The 25,080-nt window shown below is 31.1% G+C and overlaps 2 long non-coding RNA genes across 2 annotated transcripts; one reads left to right on the top strand and one right to left on the bottom strand.

The window, feature by feature from the left end:
• Positions 1 to 1,421: 1,421 nt before the first annotated feature.
• LOC139906567 (uncharacterized) lies at positions 1,422 to 9,607 on the bottom strand. Its single transcript, XR_011782194.1, has 3 exons — positions 5,392 to 9,607; positions 2,257 to 2,306; positions 1,422 to 2,196 (listed from the first exon to the last, which is right to left on the bottom strand). It is a non-coding gene; the product is annotated as an uncharacterized lncRNA (long non-coding RNA).
• Positions 9,608 to 17,439: 7,832 nt separating this feature from the next.
• Positions 17,440 to 18,459, top strand: LOC121126293 (uncharacterized). The gene is made up of 2 exons (XR_005866882.2): positions 17,440 to 17,734; positions 17,977 to 18,459. It is a non-coding gene; the product is annotated as an uncharacterized lncRNA (long non-coding RNA).
• Positions 18,460 to 25,080: the final 6,621 nt, after the last annotated feature.

The following is a 25,080-nucleotide window of genomic DNA, read 5'->3' as shown; positions in this document are numbered from 1 at the left end:
GGGGCTTTTTTTGGGTACCAACGTGTCCTAAAATGCGATGAAACCCATCGCTACTATTTACACCCCAAATACATTTACACCCCAAATGTTAGGGATGCTTTGGGATGCCACCGTGTCCCGAAATGGGATGAAACCAACCGCTACTACTTACATTTACCCCCTATTTAGACCCCGAAGGGTCGTCGAAATTTGAGGTTGTTCCGGGTTTCATCTGAATTGCTTTGGGATTTCTTGATATATTTTGAATTCCCATAGATTGGAATCTTTCAAAGGGGGAAAAGATTATATATATGTAGCTACTTGAACCATAGATATATTTAATTGTTATTTATAGTTACAAATTCTTAATCTCACATTTTTCTCTTTAATTTTAAAAAAATATCGTAATTCATAGAAATTTCATAACTTTGTAACGTCAGAGTAGTGTGGAATTTAATATCTACATATGTGTAAACTAATATAGAATATAGGTATCTTATTCCTTCTTATTTCTCTCGGTCATTTCGACTCTTCGTAATATAGAATGTGTCTAGTAAACTCGTCAAGACACTATAACTTTAACAAATTATAGACGGTTTATTACAAACTTGAATATAAATCCATCAAGAATAATCATTGGTTTAATTGACAGGATAGCAAGTTAGAATGATTTTTCAAAGTTGAGTATAGATTACATCTGCATACTTTGTTAAATTATTGTCTATATCTATGAAAAAAAAGAAGACTTCTGTTAGCCCGTTTGAGTCACATTAAAAGAAGGAGAAATAGATAGCCTTATTGGATATAGGCCATATCAGAAGCCAATATAGAGATACTAAATCAAAAAAAAGATTTTAAAATATGGCCAACATTCTTGACTATCTTAACTCTTCCCACAATTTTAAATACAAACTAGGGATGGGATTTTGGTAGAGCACAAATTAAGGTCTAACCTTGCTAATATCAGCTGCCCTTCTTATAATTTTTTTACTGCTATAAAGAGGAGATCCTACTATGTTTAAAATGGAGGTAGTGTAGGAAAATATTATTAATATATTTAAAAATATATATATTAACTTTATTATTCATTTTTAAAACAATTTACACCAGAGAAGAAGACCATTCTTCTTTCGGAGGAAGATGTTATCACATTAAGGGCGTCTGTAGGGGTGGGCTGGAGGTCTGTAGCCATCCCAAAACTAAGGGATTTTGCTTTTTAGAACACAATTTAACATTTCAATTTTTTCTTTGTAAAAATTGAATTTTTTGTGAATAGCTTTGGAATTCTTTTGAAATAAAATTAATATATGAAATTTAATTTTTGAAATTTTTTGAAAAAAAATTTATTTGTAAAATACTTAAATTTTTTTTAAATATTTCAAAACAAATCCAAAACCATAGAATAAAATAGAAAAATAAGAACAAATTATTACTGAAAGATGCATTATGAAGTCAGAATATATTTTATTTGAAACTTTGGCAAAATCTGGAATAAATAGTTTTATACTTTAAAATAAAAACAACAATAAAGGGTTTTCCAATAAAAGGTATTATTTTGATATTCAAAGAAAAATTGGGTTTGTTTTTAGATAAATGATCGGATGTTTATTTCAATGTAAAGGTAGGTCATTAATAATGGAAAACAATATCGCCCAAATGACCACCATAGTTACGCTTACAGGACCGTATCCTTTTTATGAAATTTTCCATCATCAAATCGCAATGTGGCTCTTGTATGCCCTCAATAATTTCACAAATTCTATCTTTGAAGTCTTGAATCAATGCTGGGCTGTTTGTATAGACCTTATCTTTCACGTGGCCTCAAAAGAAGAAGTCGCAAGATGTTAAATCACAAGATCTCGGTGGGCAATTATGATAAACTCTTCGAGAGATAACACGGTCCGGAACTTTTCCCGTAAAATAACTATGGGTTCGTTGCTTGTGTGGTACGTAGTGACATCTTGTTGAAAGTAAACGTTGTTTAGATCAATACCATCCAATTCCAGCCATATTCTTGAATTGCAACTTGTAGAATCTGATAATGTACAAGTTAAAACTTGTACTTGTCAAACAGATTGGAGTCATGTCTGAAGAAAAGGATAATATACATTCCATATTTTATTATTTTGACCAATCTTCCCACTGCATGGAGTTATGCATCGCTCAACATCTCACTTTCTACCATGTACATTTTTAGAATACCTTAATGTGAGAGTTCTGAAATTATTTCTATATTCTTTAAAGCACTCATATGAATATGATTGTATTCAGTCTTACTTTGTAGGAAGGGTCTTTAATTGATATGGAGCCTTCTACAATATGTCGAACTTGAAAAGAATGGCGTAAGATATTAAATAATAATATCAGTAGTTTTAATCATATTTGTTAATTAATTGTATGATGCGGAAAAGGGATTAATTAATGCTAAATTTCAGGTGACTTTCTATATTCTTGATTTCTCGAATAATTTTATTATTGTGTATATAATGAAGAGATTAGTTTAAATTAATTTTATTAATGCCAAATTGACATCAATACAAGGATTGACATTTTAAATCCCACAACGACTGATATTCAATCTCGTTAGCATTACTATATTTTCAATATTATGTAGCCCACCCGATTGCTGGGCAAGAAAAACAGATTTTAACAAAATACGCAATCACTCCTCGACTATGACGTCAATATTAAAAGTGTGGTGGAAGTCAAACACCAATCGTACACGCGTTACGGCATTACCTTGTATTTCTATTAACCTTGACAGTAACTAAACAATAACTTTTGAACTACAATAATTGTGCATTGCATTTGAGTTGTGCCCTCACTCTCATTCAATTTTATTCATGTGCATTGCTCCTTGTTTAGAGATGGATTTATGTAAGAGCTCAAGGCAATGAGTGTGCGAGACATGTGTCATTAGTAAAAGTTTAAAATAAGTTGCAAAACGAGGACGAAAGAATAAAACAGACGACAAATGATGTCGTCAGAATTTACATTTTTTGTGTGCCAGAGGCAGAATTTTGTTATTATTCCTCTACCTTTAAGACAATAACAATCTTATAGCTATAAACTACAATATATTCGTGTATTAATAATAAAAAAAATAGCTAGAGTTGAGTCACAAGTGTAGGAATTAGAATATATTTTATTCTACTAATTCAATTATTAATAAATAACTATATTTTAGTGATAAATTATATGCAATGATAAAATGAATATATAAAACTCTTCCAAGAATGGTCTTCTTTGACAGCTCTGGCAACTTGTCTGCAAATCCTTACAATCCTTGCACAGAAAATGATCCGAAGAGATTGAGTTCGATGAAGCTTTTTTGTCCCCTTCAAAATAAGTCTTTGCATGATCAAAAAGATTGTCTGCTCCCTTGAAGGAGAGGTTGCAGAGAGCTACAAACTAAACTATTATCAGAAGATTCCGATACTGGTCATTTAACATAATTAATTTATAATTAAAAATGTAAAATAATTAACTCAATATAACTTCCAAAAAATATGAAAAAACTGAGCATACTATTTTTTCAGGCTAACAGTCGCGTTTTGCGACTTCATTCAAAGCTTTTGTATTGTTTATGACTTAAAGCTTTAAACCAAGTACGGAAATGGAAATTCAAGTGATCAACAGCTGAAAAAGGTATTTGAAAATTTCCTTTTTTTGTCCACTGGAGGCAGTGTTTTGCTAATATTTCTACCTTCAAGAAAAAGACAACTATTGCTACTATCTAGAAACTTGTAACCGAAGGCTCAATAACACCTGCTACAAACGAAATAGAAGAACAGATAAATTACCACAATGACATAATATAAGTTTATAATGTCATTTGTCATATTTCTATGGAGAAAAAATATTTATTTTGTTTTAAATAGTTAAATATATTCATTCCTATTTCAAAAAAATCAGCCATGTGAAATTCATAAATCACGGTTTTTATGACATTATTTAGTTCCAATATCAAGGTTTGGCGTCGTCCGGAAGAATAATTATATCATTTAAAAAAATACGTAAAAACAAAGCCAATATTAAAATATTAATTAATAAATGTTAAAATAAAAATTAAGATAAAAAATACTATATTTTTATGTGGTGTTAAAGCAAAAGTCAATAATTTATTCCTCCTTCCTTTAACCCACAAAGACTATCACAGGTCTCTTTTTTATGTATAATTATACAAAATACATGCAACTATTTGAATCTAATGAATGGGTTTTTTTCATGAAAATATGACAAATGGTTAACAACTTATGTTCCTCTATATAAAATATGTTTTGGCATACACAGGGGTTTCTGCAGGGAGGGCTGGAGCACCTCCCATCAGTCTAATAATTTTTGCTTGTTACTATATATTTTTTTTCGTCTGTATGAACATTTTTTATTGCAAAATTGTTATTCGACACAAATCATTGCTGAATGAAAATCATTAAACGATTCCTTACAGCTTTAATAACGAAAATACATACTTAGTTAATAAATATCTTAAGTTCACAATCTTAAAATAATCAGCCCTATTAAAAAAATAAATAAAATAAAAATATCAACATGCCTTTGATGATTTAAAACCAAAAACCATTCATAATTCAAATGCTTTTGATAATACACTCTTTTTGAAGACATCAAACCATTGGTTATGTAAAATTCCGATTTAATTTATTGACTTTTGTATGAAAAAACAGAAAAAAACTCGATAAACTTAATTATTAAAAAATTTAAGATAATTTTTGAGGAAAAAAATTTTTTTTTTTTGATCAAACAGAACTATATAATAACAAATACTGTATTTACAATTAGAAACTGTCAAATGAAGAAATTTTTTCAATATACGCAAAAATAAAAAAACTGTATCAAAAAGAGTGTATTTAACTAATTAAAGTTAAGTCTTCTAGCTCAATATCTCCTTTGTCCTTTGTTAATTTTGTAGTCATTTACATAATTTGGGTTTTTAATGTGTATTCAATATACGTTTCCTATTTCCCGTTTGTACTTTTTTTTTTTTTGCATTTTGGAAGCGAAAACCCATACCTAAAAAAATTTTTAGACACAAGGAATCGATCTTTTTTATGAAAAAAAATCAATTTATTAGCAATAAAAAAACTTGCCCTCCAGAGTCCAAGGATCTGGTATGATCCAAATTTAACATATACCTCGGTAAGTAACTCAAAATTTCGGACAAGTGTTATTTTATGTCTAAAGTCTGTATTTATCTCTATTTTTCCAAAAGTTCACATCTAAAACAAATGTTATAATTTGCATTATAATATAGAGGAGGATATCAACCAAACTTGTTAAATGTCGAGTTATTTTATGATAAAATAGAATAATTAAAGTAAGAAAAATACACTCAATGACGTCACAAGGTATGAGATTGTACAGAAAAATCTTAAGAATTATGAGAATCATTACTTATGAATTTGATTTCCACCAGCTTCGACTACAATCTCGAAACAAAGTTGGAGGGCCGCATATAGTTGAGCAATGTAAGTCCTCAAAATCCTCCTCCAAGTGAACTCCACAAAGTCTTTGAAGTTGGTGATGTTGCTGTGTCGGACTCTAACCGAATTATACTCAAAATGCCACCATATTGAAAAGTCCAAGGGATTCAGATAAGGGGAATGGGGAGGCCAACATTCTTTGGGCTAGAAATTGATGTTTCATCTCATCAAGGCCTATTGGTCTACCACTTCTAGGCCGATCCCTGAGGCTTTCTCCATCCTCCACAACCTTTCTGATCTCGTAGACTGTATGACGGTTAATCATCAGCCTTTTAGAAATATCCGAGTTCCTTTGGCCGGTGCAGAATTATGTGACAGTCTATCACAACTTTACTTCCATTTATTTCAATAATTAACATAGATCAATGAAATACCATTTTCTCCTGGTATAAGAAATCCAGCTTAAGCTTATGGTAATTGAAAAATTTGATTGGAACTTTACAAAACCTTTAAAATTGTCGGCATCACATAGGTGGTCAAATACATTTCAAACGCTGAGTATACGACATAATGATTGAGTATCTATTTTGAAAATATACAATTACAATTAATATTCCATAAACATTTATGTTTTTTAATATAAAAAAATTTGCACTTGTTTACTGAGATTGGCATCGCTTCAATACGAGTACTGAATTACAATTAATTCATAAAATTAATGCATGATTCTAATTTCGTTCAAATTCCATATTTTTCTTGTTTTTAAATTAGAAGGGATGTGGATGTCAACACAAAAAACAAGCTAGAGTGTTTTTTTTCCTTAAAAATATTGTATTCTTCGACGAATTATAAAAAAATGGATATCAACAAATTATTCTTATTAAATCTTTGGATTTGTTGCAAATTGCACTTAAAGTAGCCGAAATTGATCATTGCAATAAAAGAATGTGGATTGAAATATATTATTTGAAGGGGGTTATACCGGTTGCGGTAAAAAAAATCTTTACATGGCGTTGTTGCTAAATAAATTAAGGTTTTTTTTAATGCGGTAAAATTGTTCCGATCAAATACTAAAAATAAACAAAAAATTTTTTTATATCTTTGTAAGAAGCCGAGAAAATGCCTGTTGAATGTGACCAATGAATTTTGGCACTAACACTTTTGGACACTGGCAAGAAACCAACAGAGATTGTAAAGTAGTTGGGGATCTCTTGGCCAACCTTTTATACTTTTATGAAGTCAGAGACGGTGGAGAAGAAGCTTAAGTCGGGTTTGGAAAATGAAATTGAATCTGAAAGAAGTCTTGGAGGCGGCCCAGACTAACTCCTTGAAGTCGATGTAGGAGCTTCGGACCGAACTGTCCTCAGGACCATCAAAAAGGCTGAGGGCAAGAACCTTGTGATAGTGGAGAAGCCCTCATAACACCAGCCATAAAAGATACCATCGCCAATGTTGCAAGGCTCTGTTGAATGACCTCAAGAAGCCCAATGCTAGTCGATCTGGTTGTGATCTTCAGTGACGAGGAGACGTATACAGTGGAACCCGTGCGAAACCGCCAAAATGACAGGTATTTGTCCTTTGGGAAGGTTGATTAGTCCCTCCGGACTCTCACTACTGCAAAGCACCCTACATCTGTCATCTCTGTGCTTTGTGGCCTAAGAGGACCAGGCCATTCTCCTCATCTGGTTCTTGGTTGGGTATATACTCACTGGGGCCGACTATGTGCAAGCCTTGGAGGAGAAGTTGCTACCATGGGTCCAGACCAACTGCCCTGACATGAACGTGGTGTTCCAGCAGGATAGTGCAACTGCATACAGGTCCAAATAGACCCAGAGGTGGTTGGGACAACTTGCCTTTCTGGCAAAAGTAAATGTGCCACCCCCTACTCACCAGATGCCAACTCACTGGACTTCACTTTTTGGGTGCATGTTTAGTCTAAGGCCTACACCGTCTGTCACCCAAATATCAACAAGTTCAAGGACACTGTCAAACAGCACTGAGATGCCATGTCTGAGGACTACATCTCTATTGGGTGCAAGGCATTCCGTGGCCGCCTGGAAGCCGTCCTTGCTTCCAAGGGGGGATAAATCGATGATTAGGGTGTCCAAGACATTATATTAGTTATTTTTATTTTAGTGACATACCCTATTACAACTGGTTGCGTAGATACATTTTAATAAACCTCTAGATGAAAAGTGTAAATATTTTTTCACCGCACCCGGTATTGGGGACAATAATAGTCCCTTAAATTAAATAAAAATTAAACTATCGATAAAGCTATTGGGTATCTTTCCTCATCTTAGTAACTTGAACAAAACTCCTATAATTGACTGATATATATCTATGAAATATTGGGTTTATTATTAAATGAATTAAAAAATAATTTGTACATTCATCTTTTTATTTATAGTTGTGCAAAATTGTTTTATGTTGACACAGAACAAATACAGAAAGAAAATATACAATAACTTTTGTAAAATTTACATAACAAAGAAAAATTATATTTATATTGAAAAAACTTGAATCCCCAATATCTCAAAACAATATTCTTACAATCAGTGTTCATATACCAAAATGAGCTAATTCAATTTTAGCCCAACTTTTCTAATGTGCATAGGCTATTTTAGTAGTTGGTAGTATTTTTGGGGTAAATAGATTAAAATTGGAGATTTATTTATCCTATACAAATCTTATAAAATAAGCTGTATACATATATAATTCCAAGTTTATTGTTAAATATTAACAATTTTATCAAATTTAAAACTTGGTACATGATTCAAATTAGTGTATTTATATTCAACTTTTAATTCCTAACATAAAAATAGTATCAATCAAAAGTTGTCATTTCATTATAGTTTTAATTACATCAAAATCTCCTAATCCTAAGACATGACCTCTGTCGATGGAACACTTCAGGTTATTTTGGTAAGAACAATTACTTTTACAAATCTGTTTGAATTAATTGAAAGTCTGGAAAAAATCTATAATATATTTATAATTTATAGTTTTACAATTAAAATACAGTTCCTTCATTTTAAGTACTAATTTGTTGTATCAACATATTACTAATCGTAGGAAAGTTCTAGTAAATAGACGTCCAACGATACATGTCCCTATTAAATATATTCAGAGGAAATAGACTTCCTTAAATGACGAGGAAAGCAAGGCTTTCCGTGCCACGCCCATATTTTAAGTAAAAAGATCATATATAAAGCCATAATTATGGCACAAGGTTAAGCCCCCACGGCTTGGTGGAAACAAAAAAAAAAATATTTGAAATTTAATGTAATTTTTCACTTATTTATGCAGGGACAACATGAATGCCTTCTGAACGACATAATTCTGGCCTTCGTCCTCCCCCGACGTGAACCCCCAGTATTTCGCTGACTGGAGTGTCTTAGAGGGCAAGACGAACAAGAATTCTCACCCAAACATAAATACCGTAAGGCCGTAGTCATGGAGGAATGGAACAGCTTTTCCTCAGACTAATTGAAGCCATCATTCGGAATGGAGGGGGACATATTGAATAAAGATTGTAGAAAATTGTTGAATTTCCAACTTTTGCTCCAAAAAACTGCACCATAAAAATGGCACAAAAATAAATAAATAATAATACAGTGAAAACGGCTTTTAAAATCTTCTAATTTTTGAGTCCTGAGCCTGTACAAACTTTAATAATGATTAACTAAAATATGTTTATGAAACATTGGGATGCATTTATATATGATGTAAAAAACAAAAAAAGGGAATTTTTGGTGCATTATTGTTTTTATGTTGAGGCGACAGACATGGTCGACGTTTATATTCATGGATACTACGGTAAAATTATAATTTTATGGTTTTCTGTTCTAAAAAAGTAGGGATGGGAGGATCAATTGTAATTGGGAAAATCATGTTTAATCTAGGATTTAAATTCTTATTATTTATTACTGGTATTTAACAATTTAATTTTCTTTTCTAAGGTATGAAAAAAAATTATAAATATATCCGTCAAGATATAAAAAAGGACCATGTGAATTTTTTACTTGAATAATATTATTTTATAAATATTGTAATAAAATAATTTATATTAAAAAAAACTCAAAACTGAGAAGATATAAAATGAATACAAACTTAACAGGAACAAAAGTGTTTTAAACACATGTAGTCGGTACATTGTCCGTTATTTTAGGGGAATAAGTTTTTTAAAGGGATCTAAAAAAGCGCGCCCTCTGAAATTTTGCCGTGGGATTACTCGCCTTGGGAAATTTTGCCTTGGGAAAAGATCTTCCTTTATTTAATGTAAATATTATTTACATTAAATAAAGGAAGGCAATTTATTTTTTCAATTGTAATTCTTAGAAATTTATAACAAAATGGTATGTCTTACCTATTATTATTGAAAATTTTAAAGAATTGGAGTCGGCATCCGGATTTTTTTAATAGAATTGCATCGGAATCGGCATTAGAATTTTTAGTGAATCGTCCCATAACTTAAAAAAAGTAATTCCACCGAGTTCAGCAATATAGGAAAAATGAAAATTTTTGAAATTTCCCAAAAAAAAAAGAAAAATAATAATACTTCGACAACCAAGACCCATGATTTGCCTATTTTTAAATTTATGTTTTCGTAATCCATATCTATTAACAAGAAAACATTTTTTATTTTATGGAAATTATTTTCCAAAAAATATAATGTTTGGAAATTTCATGTTTGAAATTTCTTTCCAAAAAAATTAATTTCCTATAAATAAGTGTGGATTTTAGAAATTTATTTACTAAATTTAAATTCAATAACGTATATTTATTTTTTTTCCAAAAAATAAATATTTGAAAATTTCTTTCCACAAAATTTAATTTTCAGTGGATAGCTATGGATTTTAAAATTTTTTTCCCCAAAAAAATAATTTATCGATTGTTTTTTTCAAATAAATACTATTAACCAAGCCCCTCCCCAAAAAATGATCCTTCAGACGCCCTTGATATTTGGTGTTTAGTAAAATAGTTTTGGTAAAATATTGCACATCCTTGGGGTATTATCAATTATAAGACCCAATTGTTGTAGGTAATATCAATATCGTGAATCATCATCATTCTATACAATATATGGTTGTGAGTAACTTCATTGCCAGTCAACATTATCGTGTGTAATTTTATTGTAATCATTTACCATAATTTACCCAATATTCACATCCCTAGCTATCAAAATACAATAACAGATAATCAGATTCCTTTCTTTAAAGAAATAAAAGACATATTTGAGCAGATTACCTTACAAATTTGAGAAAATATACGAAAGAATTAATGGTCAGACTGTGTATAAACTACAAAATAGAGCCATTCATTTAATCCTTAATGTAGGTATATACATTTCTCACCAGTAAGTATCTTCAATATTGAAAAAGGATTAAAGCATTATTGATGATGTAAAAAAACAACAACGTTGAGTGAAAAACAAACTGGGTTAGTTGATGCAAATTATACCTTCACGATATCTATATAGATGAATCCTGAGTTAGACACAATTATTTTATTAGAATAGTATTCAAAAGGATAACACAGGGGAACAATCAGGGGGGAGGGAAGGGGGTATTTGTACAAATTCACTTAAGCCAAAAAGGGGAATTTATCTTTGAGCACATAATCCAAAACGGATCTGGGTTTTTCTCTCAGTTAAATAAATTATAAAATATCCGAGATTATAGTAATTTAGGACTATTATCATTCAGAGTCATTTTTTACCCTTGAAACAATCCTCAAATTAAAACTAAGATTAATAAAACATAGGTAAAAGGGTTCTTGTCGATTCACAGAGTGCGACATATTTCCATTTTTAGGCTGAAAAATGATGAAAAATGACACTCTTCTTTAGATCCTTATAACTTATTCATATTACATAGTGAAGAATATCATAGCTTATCAGGGGAAACCAAAGGGGTGCTGAAGGGACCCCAAATCATGGAATTTTTGAATAAAATATTTATGTGGAAAGAAAAATTATAATTTTTTATCAAAAATTTAAAAACCAAGCTCCCCATCCTCCCCTCAAAACAAAAAACAACCATTAATCTTGCAGAATTATTCAATGTTTAATAATAAAAAAGAAGAAGATGTATTCAAAAAATATGCATCTCCAATTCCTTGGGACAGATATATTCCAGGATCTAAACAATGAAGAGATCCATTCGAATTTGTACAAAGCGCAGTAATATAATATTAATCATTATTACTTATTAGGGGGCGTTACCTCATGAATTTGACATTGAAATCGTAAACAATATCATGATAATGTTACCTAGTTGCTAGTAAAAACCCCTAACAAGTGGGATCACTTAAAAAAAAATACAAAATCGAACAAAAAACCTTGAAGATGCATATTTTTCAATATATATTTTTTTACAAATTAAACGTTGAATATTAAATATTGAAAAATATATATGAATACTACTCCTTTACGTTTAAGGTCAAGTAAATACTCCCTCTCCATTTACCACCTAGCATTTCATTCCCCGAGCCATCTATCCCTCATCCTTTCACCCCTAGTGTTGTGTCGTCAGTCCTCATTTATTCGGTACAGTTTAGCCCAGTCTCAGAACCGACCCTTCGTACTATCAGTAGTAGGTAGAGCTGATTAAAATATAAATTAATAAAGTCAAGTGGCATCATCAAGGTCCGAACATTAAAAGTAGATTCGGGATTTGTGAGTGATTCCTACATCCCTCAAAAAATTGTTCATTTTAACATTTTTGGAGAAAAATAGCTCATTCATTATTGCTGTTGTCAAATGTGGCCCCTCACTCTCACAAGGCTTTTTCCACCAATTTTTTTATACTTCTCTGGACATTCTGGTGTGACACCCCGAGATCTCTTACATGGACCCTCATTGACTTGAGGAAACTGCCTTGGGCGGTTTCCTTTAACTTCCTTTTTATAGAGCTGCTCTTCCGTTCCAGCTTTTCGGACTTGCTCATGGTGTAGATGGTGGTCCCGGAGATAACAAATTGGAATTATACAGAAAATTAGCTCCCCAAAAATCCCATCTTGACATTGGCAAAGAAAAAATCAATATTTTTCCTGTGGTGAACGATTGAGCAGAAAGAGAGGGTGAATATCTAGACTTTTTAGATCAAGCTAGTAAGGAAGTTAACTCACATAATTCCTTCAGGTCGTTGAGAACGATAAATCAATGTCCTTTCCAAATCAAATAAACAGAAAGCAAGAAAAAAGTAGTTGGTATTCAAAAAATTGACGAATCATCTATTTATTTACATAAAGTAATTACTTATTGAATTATAATAATAAATTATTATTATATGAAGACGAAATTTAGTAAAAAAGAAAATAACTAATAAGGAAAAAATATTTTTTTTTCCTTCTTTTTCAACTGAAGTTAAATAATCTTTTTTTTTATTTAATAAACAAAAATAATTAAATAAACATATTCTTTTATAAATAAGTGATTAAGTGAACTTCATCATATTGAATTATACAATAGCTAATTGTTCAATTTAAATTTCAAATGTAATAAATTTTGTCTTCAAATGCCGTCTACTATTATTTAAACATACTTGAAAATATTGTCCGGATACTTCTGCCCACTCCTGTAGACTACAACTGACATGATATACAAAAAGCGTGTAGCGTGTTCCATGTCAAATGTACACAATGCCAAAACTTGACATGTAATGCCTCTGCTATTGACATAAGTTGTTGAAAAAATATCCGAGGAATTTCAAATATGCATCAATGAAGAGGATTGAATATTCTATTATACGGAGTGGTACATTTAAATCTGAATATGATTTTTTTTAAAATAACTCAACTTTTATTAATTATTGAATTAGTAAGTATTCAGATTTCAATGGACCAACCGGTATAAAAAATGATATAACATATGAGCTTTACACAGATATTTGAGTGGTTCTTAGGCTCTGTCTCTTAGACTCCACAGAGAACAGTTTTTCCATGATCAAATAGATTATAACAGGAAGAAGAAAGGTTATTTTGAAATAATTGCTCAAAGCATGAATGGGATTGGAGGTTTTCCATGATCCCACATAAAGTAATATTAAAGTTTGAATACATTTCAGTTCCTCTAGAAACTCCACTATCTCCTTCTTGTGTGGAGATTACGTTGAAAGATGGATCTTTCTATTTCGTTAATTAATTTTCCGATTTAAAATACTTATATTTTTATGTAGTAAATTGACATAGGATCCCAAAATCCCGCGCTAGCCTTATTTAAGAAATTTGAGAACCCTCTGTTCAATTTCAAACTAATTATCAGGCTTAACTGGATGATATAACATGAAACCTCGTAATTACCTATCCCCTTAGACAGAAGTTCCCAAACTTTTTGTGCCCAACGCACACCCAAAAACAAATAATTTTTTTTTGAGACTACTAGTTTGATTATATTAATTATTTGGATTATTATTAAATGTTATTGCAAATTGTACGACACACTTTACACATCCCATCAGCATTTAATATTATATGATTTGCATATTTGGTAATGTAAATTATATCAATTTAATTATAGTTATCAAAAGTAATTTTAATATTTGGGAGAATTGCCGTTAGATCTAATCAATTGCAAATGTTTCCTTTTGATTTTACAATACTGTCCTTTAAATATAATTATATTATGCCCCACTTTAATAGAAAATAAAAGTACTGTACTTTATAATAAGCTAAGTTATGGTTAAAAATACGATTTGAGTGCTTATTTACTTATCATGAATAAAAAAATAAGATAACACTTTTATGATGTCAATTTGTATTGACAAGTATATTTATTTAACAACACTATGTTAAATCAATATTAAAGAAAAACAAAACACTAATTTCTTCTCCAGTATATTAAATATAACATTGATTGATTCTAAAATTTAAAAGAGCAAGAAATAAACATTTGTAATGCATGACTTTACTTTTTTATATTCCTTATCCCATAAAGCAGGCAACAACTTTTCAGTTTTTGTAATATGTTTTTCGGAAGGACAACGTATATCTGGGATCCAATTCTTTGATGAAATAAACTAATGAAGGTCTTTTCACTGTTTTTAATGGCTTTAAATATTTTATTAACATTTCCAGAAGCAATTTCGTTCATTTAATCTGTCATAATGAGTCTCTTGATTAAGGAATTAGTATATCATCATTCTGCAGTTAGTTATTACTCTGGGGTATTGTTTTGTTGATGCCATGTTTCCTTTACAAATGCCTCAATATATTTAGTAGATGTAGAACTTTTTTTATTGAAGCTGGTACATAGTGTATACATATTTTTCTACATTCTATATATTTTTAATTGCCTCAAACCTTCGATCCCTTAGGTCTTAAAACCTCTCTCTGAATTGATGTATTTACATTTTTAGAATTGGAATGATGAACATGATGGAATAGCTGATAAAGTGTGACCCACACAATTATTATAAAATACATTATCCTTCATAGTTATTATCTATTTAAAATAAATAATTAATAATGCCACTTTGGAGACCCTTAAAGATTTTATAAAAAAATCTTAGTGAAGAACACGATTCTTAAATTAAATTACTAATAGCTTATACGTTCTCTTATGACGAAAGGAGGGGTTCTGATAAGAACTATTTATATTTTGTTTTGTTCAATAAAATAATATATGTATGACCAGTCACGGAGAGTTTTCCACCTCTCCTGAGAAAATCGTTTGTCCCCTTAAGAAAAAATATATAATTGTTACAACTTAGCAAATCATAAGATATGCTATGTCACACATAGAAGAATAATGCCGGATGTAAAATCATAGAAATCGGTGCAACATAATGGATTCAAGATCGTCCTTGATCCTCAAGAGTAAGTTTATCCACGCACTTCTCAACACATTCCATCCAACATTTTAATTAATAAAGAAAGAAAGAAAAACAGATAAGATAACACTTGGTAACAGTGTATTTTAGGACTGGATTCATATAAATTAAAAACTTTATTGCCATCATTTTAGATGTTTCATTTGGGGGGGGCTACAGCCCTCCAGCCTACCCCTTGTGTACGCCCCTGGGACTCAGGCGTGTCTGTTTTTGTCTTTTATTTTTTTGTAAATAATTCAAAAATTCAATTGACCTTGTTCTTAGAAAATAAATCTTAAAGCAGCCTCACCAGCCCTCTGGAATTGTCACGTCGGTGAGGATTTCAAAATGCTCCAGAGTTCCTTTTATTTGGACTAAAAAAGTTTTATCGTCAACATAATTTTACAAGAGATGAGCTCATTTCAATCCGGTTAAGAATTAATGTAACATATGGACATGGTTTTTAGATTATTTTTTTCTCAAAAAACTCCAAAGATTATTATTTTTTAGAAAAAAAATTTAAAATTTGACAGCTATTCACAAAAATTAAATTTTTGGAACAAAAAATTCATTTTTTTATGGGCTTGAGGGGATTGTCTTTGGCTGTTTTCTTTAACTCAACGGGCACAGTTTGGCCTTTTCGATAGATCCCTTCTTCCTTTCCAACGTTTTAGACTTGCTGACGGCTGAGATGGTGGTCATGGAGAGGTCCAACTGCTTGGACTGCGCTAATAGAAATTAGTCAATCACGTTCAAGTGTCATTTCCTCGACGTATACGTAAGCTAGAGGATCTTATATTTATATTATATCATAAATAATTGTTTATACTTTAATATATCGAAATATGAATTAATTTGAATCACCGAACCTTCATTAATGAATGAATTAGTAAGTGTTTAGATTTCAATGGAGCACCCGATATAATCATCCGTGCCACTAAAAATATATTGGTTATAACCCGACTATAGTAAAATATTCATGTGTTGATTTTATACACTCTTGAATTACGCTTATGATAGCAATTCAGATGACCTGAACTAATTTTTAGGTTAATCCGTTTAACATAAATGACAGGTTTTCAATACTTCTTATTAAACATAGGATTTTTTGAGCTGACGAGTCTATTAGCGAGCCATACAGGTATGTTCACTGATGAGGGCAAAAAAAATTGCACCTTTTTCTTTGTGTTGTGTACAGTTTTTCCCTGACGGATGTTTGTGTATATTTAACGGAACCTTTTCATTTGATTAAAGGGAGAGGGGGAAGGAAATAGAAAAAAATAAAGAATACTTCATAAGAAGATAAGGGCCGACTTCTGCTCATGACACATCACTAATTTGAACTTAATAATATGGAACATACTACTTAGCTTTAAAAAATATTTATTTAGTATTTTAATAGAATACAAACTCAGGAATAGTATCATTAATGTATCTACCGTCATTGGCATATTCAATTATTCTCACCCCAATTGTATTGAGTAATTCTTCATCTACTTTTAGAATTGCATCTTGTACAATCTGCTTATGCAAGTTAGAACTTGATCCATAAATAGATATCAATAAATATTGATGAATCAAATTCAATCTTACTCAATACAACATAATCTTATGTAATATTGTGATTAACTATTTACATTATTAATTTCTTTAATTTAACAATTAACAACATGGGATGGACATACTATACTTAAATATTGTTGCGTCAGAAGTTTAGTCTATTTTTCTCCAACATTATTAATAGTATAAGCTGTTTCACTTAAATTTAGAGATATATTTGTGTGATAATGCAAGGAAAACTAGAGTATGGAGCACATGGAAGGTGTTCCCTTTTGGTGACATACTACTGGTTAATATTTCCTTTAGTCCTGTTTATTTTTTATTCGTGAAGGTGTAAATGTTAATCCCTATTTGTGTAAATTAATTGAATTAGTTACTACAAAGAGTGGGTAAGTGTTAATTCTATGGTTCCAATAATTAAAAAGAGTTAATGAGGCTATCCATTTTCTTCCTCATATTGAAGTTATGCCTGATTAACTATCGGAGTACTCCCAACTTCCCAATAGTCATTATTCAATACTTCTTACAGATAATATGTTAACCTGTTACTGCCTTGGCTCTACAAGTGGCTACCGGGTGTTAAAAAGTACTCAAAATGGAAGATCAGTAGAAGAAGAACGTATTTTTTTCTTCTCTTTATTGATTGGCTGAAAATTGTCAGCTGCCATCAGGGCAATTTTAAAGATTTTGAATTCCCTTCATGTACTACTTTGTGAGCTTAATTATATCATTTTTGTTTTAATTAGGCAATACTTATTAATAATATATTGATCATAATGGTAATTGTATTGTAATAATAGATCAACTTTCATTAAAAAGTTTCCTGGCTTATTGCCCAAGAAAATGTTTAATTTTCAAAAAGACATCAATCGTAGGAAGTTGTGGATCAATGCCATGAAACGTGCGAATTGGACTCCTACCAAAGACTCCAGAGTTTGCCAAGTAATATAATCAACATTTTTACTATTTGAGGTATGTAAAAATTAAATTATTGGGCTGTCTTATAATGATGTCACTGGGCTCGGTATTATAATTATTCCTACTGAAATTATTCGCTTCCGGCTCACTTTGAAGAATCAATGTTTTATTAAGTATAAGTAAAGATTATAATATTGCAATTACTCCATCTAACCTAGGAGTCTGTTGGTGAAATCCACATACATAAAGTATATTTCTTTCTCTAGGAATCACCGGGACGCGAACGTACACACATCAAGTTCAAGAGAATGCTTCCGTTTAACTGAAACAGAGACGCAGAAGAACTTCAAAGGAAGCAAAGAGCTCTAATGTTAGAACATTCATATCCTAAAACACATGGGACATCAAATAAGGAAGATTATTCTGATGGCAAAGCTCAAAACCCATTCTCATCAGATATTTGTATACAAGAAGCCCCTGAGATTGAAGTTTTAACATACGTACCATGCTCTAATTGTATCAATTTAGTGGCGGCAAATAAATTTTTGTCTGCGAAACATCTTGGTCAAAAATACTGCAAGAGAATATAATTGAAAATGGAATAACAAATATATCCCTGACCGGGTGTCGTAAGATTAAGACAAAACTTATTAGAAAATATTGCCAAGTTCGTCAAGTTTTGCCAAGAATAGAAAAGCGTTCGAGGAGAAGAGAAGAAATACTTATGACATCATAGATTAAATAATATACATCTTCTTCTATCAATCATGAACGTTATCATTCCCGCCTTTATTATTCAATATTAATATAAAGTTAGGTACTGATAGTCGATAGAGAACTGACTGAAATACCTAAAATAACGTATCCTTCTGTCTGGATTTTTGGAAATGGAGGCCCAGGAATTTGGAAAATACTTACCGGATGAGAAACAAATGGTTTGTAGGATTTGTCCATATAAATGTGCCTTTAGTCCCCTGTCTAGAATTACACGCCACTCATTATCCTCATCTCATATCAATAGCATGGATATTCATCTAAAAAATCAAGTTAGTGATGAATACATCAAGTCAGACTTTAACTCTGATCTCACAACGATGCTTATTGCATGTAATATAACCTTATCCATTGCTAATCATCTACGTTCAAAAAATTTATGGAGAAATACACGGCTAAATTCTTCCCTTCCCGAGGAACCATCATTAAATTAATGGAGGATGTTGGTACTGATGTCATTTATAGAAATACATATAAAAATGTTTTGAGTCATCCACACCAAATGATGATCAAGTTATCAGTAAAAAGTATAAAATATTTACTAATTTCGAAATGGAACTCTGAATTTTGTACTATCTAACAGTAAGTATTCAATTTTTTTTAAATCTAACCATAAAATCTGATTCTATTTTAGCTAAACATATCAAGAATTATGATACACAACTCATTAAATGGCAAAAACAACTGCTTAAATGGCCACAACAACGGGGGTAGTAGCTTTGGATGGTTCGCAACTAGTTTGTGTGATACTGGTTTCTGCACTTAAAGACTTGGGTATGATCATTAGGTTTTCCAATATTACATGGTCAATAAATATTACTTTTTTATCACTTAAGGCTTAGCTATGGTTGATAGGCTCCAAGAAATGGTGTTCAGAAAACTCATAAAATGCAAAAACAACTGCTTAAATGGTCACAAAAACGGGGGTAGTTACATTGGGTGTAGCATTATAATTAGAAATTGTGTATATCCTTCATAATATTAGTATGTTGTTATATAAGCATAAATAACGGGGGGGGGAAATCTTTTTGATGTTCTTAATAAGGAATAATATCGCCGGACATTACTACATAATTAGCTTTTGCTCTAAATCTTTAAGATGGATTTATTTCTAACATTTTTTTTTATAAGTATATTTATTTTCTAATTCTTTGATCTTGACATTTACTTTATCATTAATAATTAGTTAGATCTCATCAATAGAAATATATCCTGTGCACAATTGTATATAGCAACTTCCACATGAAGAAGAGGGGTGATTATCTTTTTGATTAAACTCCACGTCTCCTTTGTGTTTTGCAACCTAAAGTAATGACATATTAACTGGATTCCGATGTCAGAACAAGAAAATATTATTTGGATCAATCTATTTTAATATTCTGTATATATAATTTATTGTTATTAGTTATATGATTCCCATTGTTTAATTTTGTATATTTAACATAAATGTATAATGACATATTTTTCAGTATGTAGATTATATTTAATTAAAGCCTTCGGTTTTAAACTTGGAACTTAAAATATATTTCGAAATACTCTACTTTGTTGTTTCCTTAGCTATTATTCTGAGAGTAAGGTTCATAATAAATTACAATTTCATGGAGTGTGACGTTTTCAAATCTACCGTAATGGATAAAAAACGTCGAAGTCAATTATACGTAGTATATCTTCATTAAACATTTTGCTAATAAATACTTTCGTTATAACCTCAAAAATCATAATAAAGCAGGCAGAGGATAATTACATCAGTAATTTAAACAATGATACCATATGCCTCCCCCCCTTCTCCTTGCACGCATTTTTCTCTACAATATTATCAACTTTACTTATAACTAGGGATGGACATCGAGCGAGTGCGTGTAAAATGCGTGAGCTGAGACATATGGTACTATTAATTAAAGTTACGGTTTTGGAGGATAGAATAACACGTGATTCTACTTTAGAAATGAGAATCTTTTATATTTCAAATTAAACTAGAACAGTTAATATACAAATTAGTGTAAATTTTCAAATTCAGACATACTTGATTTACATCGTGAAACTCTTAAAAATAACTTTACTATATCTATATTATAGATTTATTAACATAAAAATCTCCTAAATTTCTTCCCTTAAAGTTGCTAAAATGATATTTTATACAATGAGTAATCAAAAACTAATGGCTCACTTAGAAATAGAATCCGTCTTTATCCTACCATACGTCAAATACACAAAGAGGCTAAAAATTATCTTAAATAAATTCCACATCTACATGTTCGAATCCATGGAATCTAACAAAGATGTTAGACAAACACCTTGCACACCCTCTGAAGGTAAGACCCCATTTGAGACCATTCAAGCAGTTGTTCTTCGTTGTTTGTATATCCAAATACAACTGAACTTCCAACTGCGAAAATCAAGGCTTGTACTTTTGATGAGACGAAAAAACGAACACTCTTCGGATATGGGCTCCAAGAGATTGGATCAAAGCCAGATTTAGGAAATCGAAGAAAATTACTTCTAGCTTAATCATCTATCTCAAGAATGGAGATTCGACTCCTTCCTTGCAAAGGAGATTATAAGATTGCAACATAGACGAGATCCATTCACGATGAGTAGTGAATTTCAATATATATTTATATTTTTAATGTTCTTTCAATTGGTTAGATGGATTTGTACTAATTTAGTATAAGTAAACATTATAGTATTATATTTACTCCATCTTACCTAGGAATCTTTTGGTGAAATCCATAAACATCTTTTATATTTCTTTCTCTATGAATCGCCTGGACGCGAACGCACATTGAATTCAAGAAAATAACTTCTCCCGAGCACGTTTTCCATGAGCTACGGCGATTCAATATTTCTAATATAATAATAATATTTAATTTATTTGAATTTGTACGATGTATGGATATTATATAGAAAAATATGAAAATGATCAAATATGACATCTTTATCGTTACATTGAAATTGTGAACATTGTTAAGATGAATAATTAGAGTATTATAGTGTATGCTTATAATAGTCAGTTAAATAAATTTGTGTAAATTAAAAAAAATATACAACTAAAAAATAATTATATTAATTATAACTAGAAGTCATAGGCAGAGAATCAGACAAATTTAAAAGGATAAATGCTAGGATATAGAAGTTATTAATATAAAATACAACAAATAGATTCAACAAATTATTATTGACACTATACATATCCAAAATGAAACGAGACATTTTTATACATAAATAAATATAGTTATTAGCAGAATAAAATATTCATTGACAATGCAGACAAAACTATCGAGAGAGGAGGGGCACATTATCTTTAGGAGTCTATAATTATATTCTACTCGTTTTCCAATGACAAAAGAGGCACACATGTAATAAAGAAATCAAGGGTCCAGTTTATATAGGTAATTATTCATATAAATTATACATCACAAACTCTGTTTTATAAATGTAAGGCCTTTAAGGCCTTCCATTGGACACCATGCCAATCTAGGGTTTCAACTTGGTAGGTATCAGTGTTGACCTTGAGGCATTGGAGGAACACATGAGGAGGGATGACCTGGACTTCGGAACTAACCACCCCAAACACAATGAAGTGGCCTGGGTACTTTGTCTTCATGACGACAGACACGTCGTTGAGGGAGAAGGTCAACCATCTGTTGTTCTGGTAGTTGGTCTTCTGATCCTGGCTAAAGTGTTTTATCGTTCGTGATGAAGTGAGTGTTTTAACAGTTGATGAGCTTTTGTGAGTGCTTTTTCTTAGCCGTTTTTGTCAAGATCTGACCCTTTTGTGAGTAGTAACGAAGATTTTTGTGAATGCAGGGCCAGATGAGCGATTGGGACCGTCCAAATTCTCTAGCAATTGACGTGATGGACTTCCCTGGTCCTCATTTACGATCTGCCGGCTTCTGGACATGCCCATATTTGACCTAAGTTTGCATTGCTATTGGCTCAAAATCATTTTAGATGCCACAAATTCCCTCCTAACCTTGCGAACGAACGTCTCACTGAGGATTAGAGTTTTAGCAATTGTTATGTTGTTGCTCGTGTTACATATTCCAAAGTCAGTGTCTTTTCCAAATATTTGGCACAATGAAGTCGTCAATTAGTTCAACTTTTTTTCAACTGATGCAGGATTGAACAAGCTAAAAAAAGTAGCAAAGTGGTGGGATAGACAGCCTGTACATAATTCCTTAGATTTATTTGTGCTATATAATTATTTAACATGCAATATTAGTTCTGAATTAACACATATATATATATTTTTTTAAATAAAAACTTTATAGACTATATAATATTATGTTGTAGTACTTTTCAATGAATATTAAGAAGGTATATTTGACTTTTACTAAAATATTTAAAGCAAAAAGACGCCCAGAGGTGATGATAGGATATTAATAAACGTAATCATGGAACATCAAAGGGTTTCATATCAGATTAACAATGATAAAGCTAACTTGTGTAGCTTCTTAGTACATAAGTTAGAGTTGTCGAGAGTTCTTCTGATCCAAGGCTCCATATTTAAAGAAAATATTTAATTATCACAGTAATATGATTTTTTTTAAACGGAGCACAACGAATATAATTATAACTATACTCTCGGTAGTAACGGGCTCTGCCTAGAGTAATTATGAACCAGCTAAAAGATAAATGTTGCTTTAATAGTATAAAAGAGAACTCCCCAAGAAATTCTCTGTGGTACTCGCCATTTTTCATCAGCACACTCTCACGTCATTATTTCAATTCACATGACGTGTCAAAGAATACTGTCACTAGTGATGGGCCGATTCCACTAAAATGGGAATTATGTTTAACCTTTAATCTCAAGTGATTTGCTCAATGAATTAGTAGCTAGGAGATTGAAAATCAAATTTGACCATTGCTATTTATGTTTAATAGCGGTCCCTCTCTCATGCATTTAGATATATTCATTATTTATTGATCATTCATCTAAATTAATGCAGACAAGTTTGTTGTATGTCTATTGGTCTGAGTAGGATTTTTGATTTTGTGCTGTATTAACTACGTAATTCCAAGCAAAGTCGATTACTCCCTTTAATCTTAAAAAGATTAACAAATATACTTTTACAAATATAAAGAATATATTTTACAGAGAAAGAAGATTTCAGTCTTGGAAGATCTACATGTTATAATGTGCTTGAAAAAGAAAAACAGATAATCCCAAGTTGTGACGAGTTCCGAGCTTTTGTCAAGTTTTGCCAAGGCGAGCTTTCCTAGATCTCTTTACAAAACTGATTTCCCTAAAATTACAATATTTTGACCTACCTCATGTGTTTAGAACAATTTAGGAAAAAAAAAAAAAAAAATTGGCAGTAGAAAAAAATTGAAGAGAAAAAAAGTAAAAGTGTTCAAGATTCTCTTAAACCGATATAATGCCAATCACCAATTTAATATATATCAAGAAAGAAATACAACAGCGGTTCCAATGGAAGAAGTGCGAATCACTTAATTATCCATTATAATATGATTAGACGTGATGGATTTTTCATATTGGACAAGACTCTTGGATTGATGGACATGCATTTGCATAATACCAGGCAAGAGTAGTAGTCATTTCCACTTTGTTAGGATCCAGGATGTGTCATAAGAAGACAAATTTTAGGAAAAAATGTCAGGAGGAAAAAAAAAAGGAAAAGTCTATAGGTGGAAAAAAAGGCAAGATTCTTTACAGCTGATATAATACCTATCACCAATTTAGTATATATTAAGAAAAAAGAAAAATAAACAAACACGACAGCCGTTCCAATGGAAGAAATGCTAATCACTTAATTCCCCGTTATTAATTATAATATGGGCTCGGGGTTCATCTTCAAGTGCCTTTGGGGTGTGCCTAAATGCTTTTTAAAGTGGTGGCGGCGTGTTTGATAGCCCTGTTATAGTACAAATCAAGTTTTGGATCAAGGTATTGGGACTTTTTTTAGTAAGTGACGGGGAATTTTCCCAATGACAATTTTCTCCGGAGCTATTTTCCACGGGCCATTTTCTTCAGGGCAATTTTCCTAGAACTATAATATCAGTTCGAACTTTATTGTTGTGCCACTATCTGATTAATTATATGGCTAGGAGAAAAAAAAGAAGAAGGAAAATAGTAAGTAAATAATTAATAATAAAAAAGTGATAGTCAATGATTGTAGGTTTGTAAAGTTCAAACATTATAAGTTACCATTTTTTGACCGATATTATGACTTGAGTGTCCTCTTTTTGCTTTCCATTCCTCTAATATTCAAAAATTATTCTATAAAATGAATTAAATCTAGTAGGCGTTTAGTTCAACTCATATAAAAAATGAAAAAGACAAAAATTACTATATATCAATACTAAAAAAAAAAAAAAAAATGAATGTGACGTTAGGTGAGGTTTGAGCAATGAGCTAAAGTACTCCTTGTTTCATCAAATAGTATTAATTTTTTTTTCTCAAGCTGTTATTTGTATTTTTTATTCTTGAGAAGAGAACGTCGAAGTATTGAGTGAGAAGCTACGTGTGAATGTGTTCATGAAAAATAGAGGGTAGCTCCAAGGCTTTGTTCGGCTAAAATTTTACTACGTTATTAAATCACAATTTCTATTTTCGTCAACGCCTAATAACCCTG

The sequence above is a fragment of the Lepeophtheirus salmonis genome, chromosome 11, assembly GCF_016086655.4.
Source record: "Lepeophtheirus salmonis chromosome 11, UVic_Lsal_1.4, whole genome shotgun sequence".
NCBI classification, from domain to species: Eukaryota; Metazoa; Arthropoda; class Copepoda; order Siphonostomatoida; family Caligidae; genus Lepeophtheirus; species Lepeophtheirus salmonis.
This window is presented reverse-complemented; position numbering and strand designations above follow the sequence as displayed.